The sequence below is a fragment of the Phoenix dactylifera genome, unplaced genomic scaffold (genome assembly GCF_009389715.1).
Source record: "Phoenix dactylifera cultivar Barhee BC4 unplaced genomic scaffold, palm_55x_up_171113_PBpolish2nd_filt_p 001876F, whole genome shotgun sequence".
Classification (NCBI taxonomy): Eukaryota; Viridiplantae; Streptophyta; class Magnoliopsida; order Arecales; family Arecaceae; genus Phoenix; species Phoenix dactylifera.
The window spans coordinates 13,569-28,575 of NW_024069166.1; the positions used below are offsets into that span (position 1 = coordinate 13,569).

Sequence of the window (15,007 nt, forward strand, 5' to 3'; positions counted from 1 at the left end):
CGACCAACGAGCGGAATTCCCCGAGGCTCGGCCCTCGGATGCCAGGCTAACCCGATGATCATTCCGGGAACAGACTAGCCTGAAGCCCCGACCGGTCGCCTCGGCTTGCGCCAGCCTTGGCCGACCAACGAGCGGAATTCCCCGAGGCTCGGCCCTCGGATGCCAGGCTAACCCGATGATCATCCCGGGAGCAGACTAGCCTGAAGCCCCGACCGGTCGCCTCGGCTTGCGCCAGCCTTGGCCGACCAACGAGCGGAATTTTCCGAGGCTCGGCCCTCGGATGCCAGGCTAACCCGATGATCATCCCGGGAGCAGACTAGCCTGAAGCCCCGACCGGTCGCCTCGGCTTGCGCCAGCCTTGGCCGACCAACGAGCGGAATTCCCCGAGGCTCGGCCCTCGGATGCCAGGCTAACCCGATGATCATCCCGGGAGCAGACTAGCCTGAAGCCCCGACTGGTCGCCTCGGCTTGCGCCAGCCTTGGCCGACCAACGAGCGGAATTCCCCGAGGCTCGGCCCTCGGATGCCTGGCCTAGCGCCGGAAGAATTTCCTGAGGCCTGACCCTCGGATGCCTGGCCTAGCGCCGGAAGAATTTCCTGAGGCCTGACCCTCGGATGCCTGGCCTAGCGCCGGAAGAATTTCCTGAGGCCTGACCCTCGGATGCCTGGCCTAGCGCCGGAAGAATTTTCTGAGGCCTGACCCTCGGATGCCTGGCCTAGCGCCGGAAGAATTTCCTGAGGCCTGACCCTCGGATGCCTGGCCTAGCGCCGGAAGAATTTCCTGAGGCCTGACCCTCGGATGCCTGGCCTAGTGCCGGAGGAACTTCAAGAGTCAGGAGTCGGCGAGACGCTACCAAGAGTTAAAAAGAGGAAGGACGAAAGTGAAATGGGAAAACACTTTGTTTGCATTAACTTTCGTTGCATCAGGGCCGAGACCCATACAACATGGCAAAACGCCAACATACAAAGAAAAGAACAAAGAAAAAGTACAGAGGGTCAGCTTGGAGGAACCCCTGGATCGAGAACGGCGAGCACGTCCGCGAAGGGTAGGGAGACGGTTGGAGAACCGGCAGGCAATGGCATCGGAGGGGAGTCGAGGAGGGAGACCCCACTCAGGTCAATTCCGAGGTATTTAGTGGACACCCTTGCCAGGCCTTCATCGAAGCCTAAGGCAAAGGAGTCGGACCCCGCATCCGACATGTCACGGATGAACTCGGCGGACTGACGATAGGCCTGTACCGCCTGACGCCCGATTTCTGCGCTCTTCTCGGCCAGCGCCGCCTCCGCTCGCTCCGTAATCTGAGCTTTCGCTTCCATGACCTTCGCCACAATCCGGTCGTCCGCCTCGGAGGAGACCCTCAGCAGATCGGCCCGAGCCTCCGTGTGCTTCGCCTCGGCAGCGACGCGAACAGCCTCAGCCTCCTCCAGGCGCGAATGAAGCTCCTGGTTGCTCGCACGAGTCCCCTCCAAGGCCGACTCCAATTCGGCCATCTTGGCTTCAAGAGATCGGGTTCGGTTGCGGGCGTTGTCGGCCGACTGCTGGGCCTTCTCCCACCTTTTCCGGAAGTCGGCAGCCTTCCGGGACTGCTTTTCGGCTCGCTCCTCCGCCTTCCTGATCTCGCTTTCGAGACCCGAGGCAACCTTGAGTTGCTCCTGAGCCTCCAACAGTTGCCTCTCGAGGACGGCGAAGCCGAGTGCCCGCTCTTCGGCCACCTGGAGCCTCGTCTCGAGGTCCCTGGTCGTTCTCCCCGCCGCAGCCTGGCCTCCCTCCTCTACAGCTTTCAGTCGGCTCTCGGCCTTCGCCAGGAGCCTCGCCTGTTCCTCGTGGCTCTCCTCCAGACGGATCATGTACTGGGCGAGCTAAGAGATAGGAAAAATGAGAGCGTCAGACGGGGATCAATAGAGCCTATAAATGACGAAAGCGACCAAAAGAACACTCACCGACATGAGACAGACGCAGCTGGCAGCTCCGACTTCAGGGATCCTCATCTGCCGGACCTGCCTACGGTCACCCTCCAGCAGCACCGTCTCGATGAGGTTTCGGGCGCCGGCGAAAGTGAAGGCCGACCCCGACTTCGCCCCGGAGCCGGACGGTGGTTCTGCGGCCTTACCCTTACCCATTGCTTGAGGGAGAGTCATGCCGACCGTGCTCGGGGCGGGGGCCGCGCCAGAAATCGACAGGGTCCCGCTCGGCCGGGGCCTCGGCGCGCCCCTCCTCGTATCATCCGAGGCCGACCGAGTCGAAGGCCGGGCTGGGGACCGACCACGGGCGCGCCCGGATGACACCTCCGGAAAAGCGGTAGTCTCATCACCGGAGGGCTGATACGGCGTCAACTGTCGGTCCGAGCCCGCGGCGTCCCCCTGATCGGTGGTCCCGGACCCGTCTGTCAGCGTCGGAGTCGCCTGCTGGCGGGGCTTCTTCGCCGGTGGGACCCCGCTCGGAGGAGTTCGTTTCTTCCTCCGGACCGCTTTCAGTAGGGACGCCCTACTAACAGCCATTGCCCTGTCCGACTGCATGACGTCGTCGATTTCTGCAAAAAGAACGAGATGGTTAGAAACTGAGAAACTGATGGAAAGAAGAAACGAAAGAGGAGAAAAGAGCTAAAAAAGGAGTGATGGCGGGCTCACGGTCGGCGGGGACCGAGCTCAGACCGACGTTCACCAAGGCATCCTCGGAAATAAGGCGAGCCACCGGGGGGAGCCGGCCCTCGGCAACCAACCCCTTCAAAACGGCGACGCCATCGGACTCCTCCCTTGACAACCTCGATAGGCCGATCGGGGACTTCATCGGCGTCTTCCAGGTTGTCCCGATTCCCCAAGAGGGATCTACGTCGATGAAAAAGAAACGCTCCTTCCGGCCATGAATGGAGGAAGGAGCCTCCTTGACGAGGCCGCACCCTCGCCGCGCCGCAAAGCACCACCACCCTCTGTCCCGGGGGTGGCCGTTCAGGCCGTAGCATTCCCAAAAGACATTCAGGGTGGCGGAAACCTCGTGCATGCGGCAGAGAACCTGGAAGGCCGTCAGGGTACGCCATGAGTTCGGCACCAGTTGCGTCGGCGCCACTCTTAAACCTCGAAGCACCTGCACGACTAAGTCCGAGGGGAGAAAGCGGAACCCAGCCCGAAGGATGTCCTCATTGATGGCGACCTTCCCTGGAGGAGGATGGAACATCCTCTCCTCAGGCCCCGGGAGCGTAACGTTGCAGGCTTCGGGAAGGTGGTACCGGGCCACGAACCTATCTAGGTCTTCGGGGACTAGCTCCGACTGAATGCGGTCCGCTCTTACTTCGTCCATCCCTAACGGCCAGAGAATCTACGGTCAGGACGGGGTCAAGAGGGGAGAAGGGACCGGAACGACTGGGGTACACTAATACGAAAGGAGAAAGTACGGAGAGCCCTAAATTGAAGAATGGGGCAACTCACCGGAAGGGAAGGAAGAACGGCTCCAAGAGCGTCAAAAGAGGAGCGAACGAACAGTCCGACAACAACGGCAGCAGCACAAGGGAGAAACTCGAGGATGCCTGTGGAGAGAAAGGCGGACAGGGAGGGCCCCCGGTTAAATAGGCGGAAAGGCGGGTGACGCCTCGGTGACGCCAGAAGACGCCTGGCTGCCGAAGGATCGTTCGCGCCCCAAAGGCGAATCGACGCCATTAAGGAAGGATGTCCGCCGAAATCCGCAGACTGCCAGATCAGCGACAACCGCCATACGCCATAAAGAAGGTGGGGAGCTCGGAGCGCGCGCGCCTTTCCGAGGGATGGCGGCAATCTCGAAGCGTCACTCCCTTCACCCGTTCCCCTCCTGGTTCCAGGCTCGGAAGTGGGGGGCTACTGTTACGGGGGAACTTAGCCACTATGCCCCACGTGACCGGCACGCGCGCCCAGGAAGACTACGGCTGCCCCTTGATCCAGCAATCCGACCTCGGGTCGGATATCTTCGGCTCCGCAGCCCGACCCCGGGTCGGCTGCCCCTTGATCCAGCAATCCGACCTCGGGTCGGATATCTTCGGCTCCGCAGCCCGACCCCGAGTCGGCTGCCCTTTGATCCAGCAATCCGACCTCAGGTCGGATATCTTCGGCTCCGCAGTCCGACCCCGAGTCGGTTGCCCCTTGATCCAGCAATCCGACCTCGGGTCGGCAATCTCTTGACAACAACAGACTGTTCCCCTGAGGCACGCCGCGGCCCCCTGCTCCACTACTCCCTGCAACGGCCGAATCCGGCGCTGCCCCACGATCCCCTGTAACAGCCGTACAAAGCGGAGCTCCACTACGCCCTGCCATGGCCGTACCCAGCGCTGCCCCACGACGCCCTGTAACGGCCACGTCAGTGGCAACCCCATCGTGCCACACGATGACCAATCCCCAGAAAAACCCCCCAGCCTGATATATATGGGGCTGGGGGGGGGAAGGGGGAGGGGAAGAAAGATTTTCCAGAGTATCATCTTACCTGCTACCTCTCCTTCTCCTTCTCCTTCGATCTCCCCTGACTTGATCGTCGGAGGGCCTCCACTACCCTGGTGGTGGTGCGAGGCTTGCTTGCAGGTTTTCCGGCGGAGGGCGGAGCGCAACCAAAGCAATTCAAAGGGAACCCCGTTCACACCGCTGTGCCAATCGTTCTCGGTTTGGACCCCCAGCAACAATGACAATAATTGAATTTGAGTCACTTTACTCAAGAGATTGCCTAAGTATAAGCAAGCACAAGTCACTTGAACTAAAGAGATAACTTCATTAAGTAAAATGGTTCAAGGACAAGCATGTGAGGCAATAGAAAGATTCATTAAAGTTAAATCAAAATTTTTTTTGTTTTCAGAATCAATTTAACTTAGATTCTATTTGCATAAGATAATTATCAATAAAGTATACAAGTTGAATTTTAATCAGATTATCTTAAGTAGTTGTTTCCATCAAAATTATGATTATGATTTAGCTTTCAACACAGATACTCTTGTTTCAGGAAGACAAGCAATCTTCTTGTAGAAAAAAATAAGAAATATTTTTGATTTATGAGAGATAGCTCAAGAAAATTAATATTCATGCTTTAACAGATTTTTATGCTCAGATTAAACATGATGAGTTAAAATTAATCAGTGGAATTTGAGATCTTTTTAGGAAAAGATATTAATCATGGATACAATGATTATGCTCAATGAAATATTTTTTTTTTAATGATCAGATTTATTGATTTTGAATTTTAGAATAGTCTTGAGCATTACTTGTAAGAGGGAAGACGATTTGTTATTATAGAAACTTTTAAGTAAGTTTCTTATTATGATCATAACACATTAATCATTTATGATTGAACCAATTTGAAATGATTATGATTTAACCTATGATGCATATATGAGACTTATAAAGCAAATCATAATACATTTTAGATAATCATATAAGGAATGAATGGTATAATAACATGATGAATTACATTCATACCTTCACGAAGGATAACCTAAGATTTCATAAGTATTATGCTCAATAAAGTTTTAGCATGAAATCAGCATCAACCATTTATATTAGAGAAGAAATTTAGATTTTGAAAAACTTAAAGGAGAAGGTTATACATATTCATTCATTGTTTTCTTATTATCATGCAAGCACTAGAAAAATTTTATGCTAAGATCGTTGAGATAAAAATTCAACATATGAGGCATTTAAGAACTTTGATGCAGAGAGTATCGTAATTTCATAAAAAGATAATTTTGATACACGATGTAGAATGTTAAACCTTATACTAGATTTAATGAATAAATTGAGACTTATTTTTAATTATGTGTCAATGCACCCATTTGTATGAAGGTTTTATTTGTTCCATGGGTAGCTTGGCACACTTATATCTACACCCTCATATTTTCATTTTGGGTACCCAAGCTTGCTTGGGTCCTTGAGGGTTAGTGCATATGGTTCCTTTTGGAACCCAAATCTGTTTAAACGTAATAACTTTACTATTTGATTTATTCGTATTGGAACCATAGGTAAAGTTTTTATGCCTAATCTTTTTATGTTTGAAATAAGTTATCTTATTTAATGGTTTGCTTGGCGAATTGATAACATTTTTCTTTAGGGGTTTATTGTTGAGCAAAGAAATCCAGCCAAGTCTTGATTTATCAAAAACAGCATGTTGACTTTCAAACATCGTTTTTAATCTTTCTGAACTTACAGTGAATTTGTTAATAAAAGATTTCAATTGGTTAACTTCTTCACTTAAGTTTTGATTTTCTTTAATTAAATTCTGATTTTTCTGAATCAATTCTTCTGAATTTAATCTTAAGCGTTCATTCTCAGAATTAAATTTGTCTTTCATTTCAGCAGTAGAATTTCTTTCCTCTGACATTTTCAGATGTAGCCTTTTATTCTTTAAACTAAGCTTCTTATTCTTTAAATTAAGCTTCTTGTATTCTAAGTATAAATCAGAAAATGCATCATTAAGTTCATCAAATGTAAAATCAGATTGAGCTTCAATATGTACTTGATTTTTGAATGAAAAATCACTTTGTATTCGAGTACATACCTCATCTTCATGTGCCACAAAGCATAGATTTTCAATTTCAGTTTGCTGCTCTTCTTCTTCGGAGCTAGTTTCAAATTCACTAGAAATGTTAGTGCATTCATATTTAACTTCAAGCATACTCCATATTTCCTTAGCAGTCATGCAAAAAGATATGTTATTAAGTTCACTATCATCCAATGCACAATATAGAATATTCATGGCTTTTGCATTTTGCTGAGCCATTTTCTTATCATGATTAGCATTTGTATGTAGCCCATTGACTATGATACTCCATAAATCGTAGTCATGTGCTTGAATGAAAATGCGCATGCGTGCTTTCCAATGTGTGTAGTTTATACCATTAAATAGTGGAGGTCTATCTGTGGATTGCCCCTCACTCATAGAACATCCCACTTGGGTTGTCATGATCTTTAACTCTTGATTGTGAGATCAATGAGTACTATTGGAGAACCTGGCTCTGATACCACTTGTTGCCCAAGGTGACAAGCCAAGAAGGGGGGGTTGAATTGGTTTCTTTTAATTTTAACTATCTTACTTGTGTTAAATGATGAGTTAGTGAACTTAAACAAATCACAATACAAACAACAAGAAGTATGGTGGTTCGGTGCTCTCCTTAGCACCTAAGTCCACTCCCCAAGCGACCCCTTGGGAATTCACTATAATCCCGCGGATTACAGTTGGATTGTTTTCCGGGCTCACAATTCAAAAACCTTTACACTTTGGTTTTCCGGGTTCACCAAAAACCTATGTTGGTTTTACGGGCTCACCAACGAACCTATGTTGGTTTTTCGGGCTCACCAACGAACCTTTACAATTGGTTTTTCGGGTTCACCAATCAACCTATGTTGGTTTTACGGGCTCACCAACGAACCTATACAATTGGTTTTACGGGTTTACCAACAACCTACGTTGGTTTTACGGGCTTACCAACAACCTACGTTGGTTTTACGGGCTCACCAACGAACCTTTACAATTAGTTTAATAAACAAAGGAAGAAGATTTAAACTCCTAGATGAGCAAATATAACAATATAATCTACAAAGAAGAGTTTAGAGAATATTTATCGCTTGATGTGACTTCTCTCTTCTTTGTCAAGGATGCTTCACTCTTTAAGGGTGGATGGAGCTCTTGATGACTCTTTGAATCTGCTCAACCACTTTCTTTTGATTCTTGAATGAAGCACTTGGATGAAGCTTGCCTTGCTAGGGTTCTCTCTTGAATGCACTTGATGTATTTTCCAAAGCTTGCTTCCTCTGATGAATACTCCCTCTTAAATACTTCTCCAACCTCCAAATAGTCCTTCCTGACCGTTGGATTGAAGAAACTAGCCGTTTATAGTCGTTGGGAGTCCAAAAAGCACTTCTGCACAACTAGCCGTTATGCTTCTGCCCGTGCTTGGGTCGACCCAAACTTTTCTTGGGTCGACCCAAACCTTGGGTCAGCTCAAACTTTTTCTTGGGTCGGCCCTCTCAGAAAATTCAGAACCTTGAATTTCAGCCTTTCTTAACTTGGGTCGACTCAACCTTTCTTTGGGTCGACTCAAGCTTGGGTCGACTCAACTTCATCTTGGGTCGACCCTCTCAGTAAATCCAGAGAACCATTTTTTGAGTTGTTTGAGGATCTTGAAGTTTGGGTCGACTCATGCTTTCCTTGGGTCGACCCAACTCACTGTTCATCTATGCCATTTTTGCAGAAGTGTGCCAAATGATTTCTTGATGTGCCGGGGTCGACCCAATCATCCTTTGGGTCGACTCAATCCACACTTTGTTGCATCTCAAGGTTAGATTCATTCATATAAACAATGAAATGTATCTATATCAATTTATACAAATATACTGAGAGTAACAGACTTATAAATGAAGTATCGTTTTAACTTATAACATACTCTTGTTAAATGCTTGTTAATCATCAAAATAACACTATCATTCTCAAGTCTGTGTAACCATAAATAGTGAAATAGCTCTCCAAGTTACCCAACAATGTCTATTTTTTTTTTCATCGGCAGCTTCATCATATTCATGTATATTGATATGAGCTTTGACTTTGAAAAGATGAAGAGGAATTTGAGTGCTATAGGTTGCTTATCTTGTTCATTGGATGATTGATTATCATATCTAAATGTTGGACACAATTTTGCAATAGGAGTTGCAGGTGTTGGAGCTGATGGCGACAACCAAGTGACAAACTTTATAGGTTGAGCAACCTAGTTGAAACATCTTTTGGCATCATTATAACTGAGATGAAAGCCATTATTGCCTTCATCCTTCGACATACCTCGAGGATCGAAAGTTTCTCTCATCTACTTGTATTGCTCATCATTTGGACCAAGGTTCACCGTATTGGTACTGGACCCCGTTCCGGCGCCACACTAGCATAATGTTGGTATGGTATGATACGGAATTTTTTTGGCGTATCGACCATGCCATCGATATCGGTACCAAACCAGTACGGTACATCCGATACCGTCCAGTTCGATACAGTACAGCATCCCATGATTTAGGCCAAAAAATAGGGCCCTCACTAATTAAAAAGATCGAAGGTCTGACATCAACTTGATCCAATCTAAAAGAGAAAGAAGTATTTTTCAATTTGCTCAACTCGACTCACTCTTGAAAAAAAATAGAAACTAAAGAAAATTGCAAAAGTAGGGTTTCTAAGTCCTCTTTTTTATCATTAATTGGAAAATAAAACTGATTGCAATGTCTATATGTATACTAGTGAGGTCGAGAGATTAGAACTTTTATAGCAAGTTACCAGTGCAAAAATTATAAGAAAGTTAAAATCCTCATAGCCAAGGTCGGCGGAACCAATACTGGGCACCGCACTAGTTCTTCGACGGCACGAGTTGGTATGGGCCGTGTCGGGCCTATACTGCCGGAGGAGACGACACACAAATTGTGTGAGAGAAGAAAAGAGAAGGGGGAGAGAGAGGGAAGGAAGGGAGAATGGCGGAGGCCGGCGTCCCACCCTCTCTCTCCCTCCGCCGCTCGCTCTTTCCTTCTCCGGCTCCGGCAATGGATTTCATTTTCGTTGTCGGAATCATACCGGTGAGCCATCGGTACGGCTCGGAACAGTTGGAACCGTCCGATTCGGGACAGTTCTGCCGACCCTGCTCATAGCGTTAGATCTTGACTTCTACATCAACTTTACCTTTTGTTTATTCCTAATTCTTTTTGGATTAAAAGATATAACCAAGGTACGTCGAATCGGTACTGATTAGCTACCAAATCGGTTCGGCACCGATTCAGACCGAATCGAACCGATACTGAACTGGTACCTTGGTTCGCCAGGCCACAGATCAGACCACATCGTGGAGCTCCGCATTGCCAAAAAGCCACAACACGTCCACGCTATGGTCAAATCAGGCCGCAACGCGGAGCACTGTGGCCGCTCCGCATGGCCAAAAAGCCACAACACAGAGTGTTGTGGCCACATAGCTCGCGCACTGTGGTCAAATCAGCCACAGCGCATGCACTTTGGCAAAAAAGAAAATTCAGTGCCAACCAACCGGTACTGGCTGATTTCGGGCCAGTACAAGCCGGTTTTGGGCCGATATCGCTTGGTGCCGGTCCCTCTAGGGCCGGAACCATTTTCCACGCTTGAACCGAACTGGTCCAGTACGGGCCGGTTCAGCATACCATGGGTATAACTATCAAACTTTTCCAAAAATGGCAAAATTCGATTTGATTGGGCATTTTGGAAATCTAGTTAGTCTCAAAAGAGAGTCATCCGAAATCTGATAAAAACAAGGGCAACCCAAATGGACACTGTGAAAGTTGTGCCCTTCCAAAGTTTCGATGTGCGCGTAGGCTGTGGATGTGGGAGATCTTAGATTTTGCCCTTAGACCCTATCTGGACTAGTCCGAAGTAGCCAGAATGGTCCACAATAGGTCTAGTGATCCTCCAAGATCTATTATTTATCATTAGAGCTAAGGCTGCACAATTGCAGAGGAATAGTACATCTTTGTATTCAATGCTTGAGCATGGAGAGGTGAGAAACTCGTAACCGTCAAATTCAATTAAGATCTTTTGTAGGTTTCTTTTGCATATCCATCTATTTAATCTTCCGTATTTGCATATCATTTTGCTGGGACCATATTTGCATATTAATCCTTATAAGCTCCATCTGCAAGTTAATCAAACCATCATTAAGTGTTACAAGAGTCAGGAAATGATGCAAATGCACTTTAGAGAGGGTTGGAGAGGAGGATTAAGGGACCTATATATATTCTCAAGGTGCTTTGTCTGGTAGAGCTTCTTGAGATTGGTGGAGGGCGTCGCCCTGTTGATTTTGATGTTGTAGTGTGTTCCATGCCTGAAGGCTTGGCCTCCTACTTGGTTCCCCCTCTCTGCCTTCCTTGCCTCTCACACCTTCCATGATGCCCTCGTCGGAGACCTGTTGAGGTGCAATAGGAGATGGAAATGAAGGCCAACTGAAGCTAGACTTGGCAGAGAGGGCGAGGCAAGTGAGCCTTGCAGCTACCCCCTACGGTACCATCTTCTCCATCACTACCCCCACTCTCCATCACCTTTTGCCCTAGCCACAATACCTCCATTGCTAGACTCTCTGTTGACTCGCCTTCGCTCACCACCTTCCCCTCTGCCATCATCAAAGTTCGCCAAACTGGCACCGAATGGGGTACCAGCCAACAATCGATTTGGCATGGTACGAATCTGTATCGTGCCATTCCTGGGCATAATGATAGGGAGAGATAGGGAGGGAGGGGGAGAGAGAGGCTAAGAGAGAGAGAGAGAGAGAGAGCGCGAAAGCCTTCATCAAAACAGAAAATGAGGGATCCTTTGTTTCGTTTCGAAATAGGAGATCCCTGATTTCTTTTTTGGTGATTTCATTTCCTTTGTTTCAATATGAAATAGGGGATCCCTATTTCAGTGAGGGCTTTCTAGCCCTCTCTCTCTCGGCCTCTCTCTCCCCCTCCTTGTTCTTCTTTCTCCCTCCCTCCCTCTTTTTTTTCCTCTCTCTCCTTCTCCCTCTCCCTCCATGCGTGGTAGGGCTTCCATTTCAAACCAATGGAATGAACTGTGCCAGTAACCTACTATTTGGTTCGATATGCTCCGAACCAGTTGGTTCGACACTGTTCAGCAAACATGAGCTAAATTGATTAGCTTGAAAATGCTAATTTGAGCTAGAAATTAATTCAAGCTTGAACAAAGCTATGTTCAAACGTGAATTAAAGCTTGATTTTAGGTTGATTTGAAGCTTGGTTCAAATTTGAATTAACATTTAATGAATTCAAATAAACATGCAAGCAAGGTTCGCCGTACCGGTACCGAACCCCGTACCGGTGCCGCATTAGTATAGGCGTACCGAGTGTCGGTACGGTACCGTACGTTCGGTACCGACCGTACCGACATTGGTGTACCGATACCGGTACCCATCGGTACGGGTACGGTACGCTCGGTACCGACCGATACAGCGAACCTTGCATGCAAGCTTAAAACAACTATAACATTGTAGACCATTGGATCTAAGCAAGGTTTTAAATCCGTGGGATAGGAGGATCGCAATTTTTCCATGGATCGGGATGCCGTACTATCCTGCCTCATCCCTACCGTCATCCCTATCGAGCATACTTATAAGTACTCTCTCCCCTTCTTTCCTTTATTTCTTTCATTGTTTCTTTTCATTTTTCTTTCATTTTTTCCTTCTTTCTTTTATTTCTTTCTTTTCTTCTTCCTTTGTTCCTTTGTTTTTTTTTCTCCTTTCATTTCTTTCTTTCCTCTTCTTCTTTCTTTCTATTCTTCCTTCTTTCCCTTTTTTTCTTTTCTTTCCTCCTTCCTTTCTTTGTTTTTCTTTTTCTTTCCTTCCTTTCTTTCTTTCATTTTTCTTTTTCTTTCCTTACTTCCTTTCTTTCATTTTTCTGTTCTTTCCTCCTTCTTGTCCCACGTTAGTGGGTTTTGGAGTCATGTCCCTTCCAATTCCTATTTTCTCACAAGAATGGGGTAGGATAGCTAGGTTGCCCCTCATCCTGCCCTGATTTAAAACATTGAATCTGATTTTGAACTGTGCTAAACATGAGCCAAATCGATTAGCTTGAAAATGCTAATTTGAGCTAGAAATCAATTCAAGCTAGAACAAAGCTAGGTTTAAACTGGAATTAAAGCTTGATTCAAGCTTGATTTTAGGTTGATTTGAAGCTTGGTTCAAATTTGAACTAACATTTAATGAATTCAAATAAATAGGCAAGCTTAAAACAACCATAATATTGGAGACTATTGGATCTAAGCAAGGTTTTACATCCCATGGAATAAGAGCATCGCAGTTTTTCCACAGATCAGGATGCCCCATTATCCTGCCAAGTCATCCCCATCAAGCATACTTATAGGTACTCTTTTCCCTTCTTTCCTTTATTCCTTTCATTGTTTCTTTACATTTTTCTTTCATATCTTCCTTCTTTCCTTCCGTTCTTTCTTTTTCTTCTTCCTCCCTTCCTTTCTTTTTTTCTCCTTTCATTTCTTTCTTTCCTCTTCCTGTTCTTTCTTTCTATTCTTCCTTCTTTCCTGTTTTTCCTTTCTTTCTTTCTTTCCTCTTTCTTCTTCTTGTCCTACGTTGGTGGGTTTGAGGGTCTTGTCCCTATCCCAATTCCTATTTTCTCACAAGAATTGGATAGGATGGCTAGGATGCCGCTCATCCTGCCAAGATTTAAAACATTGAGTCTAAGATCTAATAACCACTATCTAAACTTGAGATATATAGCATATATTTTTGAGCCTAATCTAGTCGAGCCAGATCGAGCAGGGTTTATTTTTGTCAAGGCTTGAAATTGATTTCGAGCCTAGATTGCTGATTCAAGCTTGGTTCCTTTTGCTTTGAACCAAGCCTGAACTCAGAATTTTCCGAGTTGAGCCCAAGCAGAGCTCAAGCTGTTCAGATCATTTATCACCCATAATTCTACTTGTCGGGCTCATTCTAGTTTCCCTCTTATGCAATTCCACGAGAGATAGATAAAGGGGGTAGAAGGGGGTTGCCAGAGTCCTACCTCTAGGGAAGGGGGGCTTCGGCCAATCACCGGTGAGATGAGGATGAGGGGGTTACTGTGCAATATCTGCAAGGAAAATCATCCTGCAGAAAAATAACACCATCAAAGGAAATTACAAGGAATACACCATTCGATTCTAGTTAAGTGAACCTCAAGATATGTAATCCTTATAGATACTATGTAAATATGGCGTCCATAGGGATTAATATGCAAAAGCAGTAAGCCTGTTGAATAGATACCCAGAAAACACTTTTTAAATACAATTTAAATTGTCTGGTTCACATAAACTTGGAACAGTTTGGTCGAATCACTTGTTTAAGTGGCACTTCAAAGTTCAAACAATGCTAATAAAACAAGATGGTTGTTAGTGGGAAATAATTTAAAGGGTCTACTAGACCACAATTCCAGGTGGTTGATGGTTCAACCTGTCCAATGGTTTAGGTTGCTCCAGATTCTAAAGCCATACTTTATTCCTTATTGTATTTGCACAAACATTTGATACATTCTTCTTGAGATGAACTCCACCTTGTAATTTTTGTTGCACTCATTTATTTTAGTGCTATCTTGAATTGATAGATTAATTAAAAATGTGTATTTTTGTACTAGAATGCTAAACTTATGGAGGAATTATGTTGACCTACCATGGTTGCTTGACAATGCTATACGAATCTGATCTACTAACATAAATATCCTGCTTTCTTCTAATCAGGGAATTATTTCTCTCTGTCAATGCAGGCCAAAGAACCTCGATTAAACTTCAAAGACAAGTATTCTGAGTCATACAGAGATGCTCACCCCAACACACCTGTAGTTGTCCCTTGGATCTCAGGTGTTGTTGGGGCATAGCAGCCTCAGTATGGTTTTGCAAATGTAGTGGCAGATCCTTGTAAGAGGATCCAGGGTGGTGAATTATGCTGTGGATCTCAACATAATCTGTAGACTATCACCATGCCCATCATGATGATACGGAACGAGACATGTCCATCACACCCTCCTGCCGAGTTTTCTCTGTTAAACACTTTTATTGTATTTTTATTCTTTCCGTTCTTGTAAATTTCAGCAGACACATAAATTTCACCCTGAAGCTTTTCCCTCTCATGCAGGCATTTGGAGCAGCAGAACATTTTGGGTTGCATTCCTTATGTCAATGATAAACCTTCTTAAGATGATATCATGATGTTTAACCAAAATGTTTCACAGATTTATGTTGTGGGATCCCCAATCCCCTCGTTGAACTCTGCAAACTAGAAATATTCTTGCTTTACATTCAAGAAATGGAATATTTGTAGTCATTTACCTCACGGTATGTTCTTCATTTTTTTCTCTTTCATTTGAGAGGTGGGCACATATGTAACGATCTTATATCTGTAGCTTAATTAGTCTAAAACATTGTAGATCTCATGAGGCTGGAAGCAGGAAATGTGATGCTAGAAGGTAAAGCAGTGTAAGGGTTAATTTCATGTAGGTGCATAAGTGGGGAAATAGTTACCGTTAGGTCTATTGACTTTTTC

General features: G+C 45.9%; 1 long non-coding RNA gene across 1 annotated transcript; it reads left to right on the plus strand.

Annotated features, from left to right (window-relative positions):
• Window positions 1–14,208: 14,208 nt before the first annotated feature.
• On the plus strand, window positions 14,209–14,797 carry LOC120109167. The gene is made up of 2 exons (XR_005510183.1): window positions 14,209–14,506; window positions 14,600–14,797. It is a non-coding gene; the product is annotated as an uncharacterized LOC120109167 (long non-coding RNA).
• The last annotated feature ends 210 nt before the right edge of the window (window positions 14,798–15,007 follow it).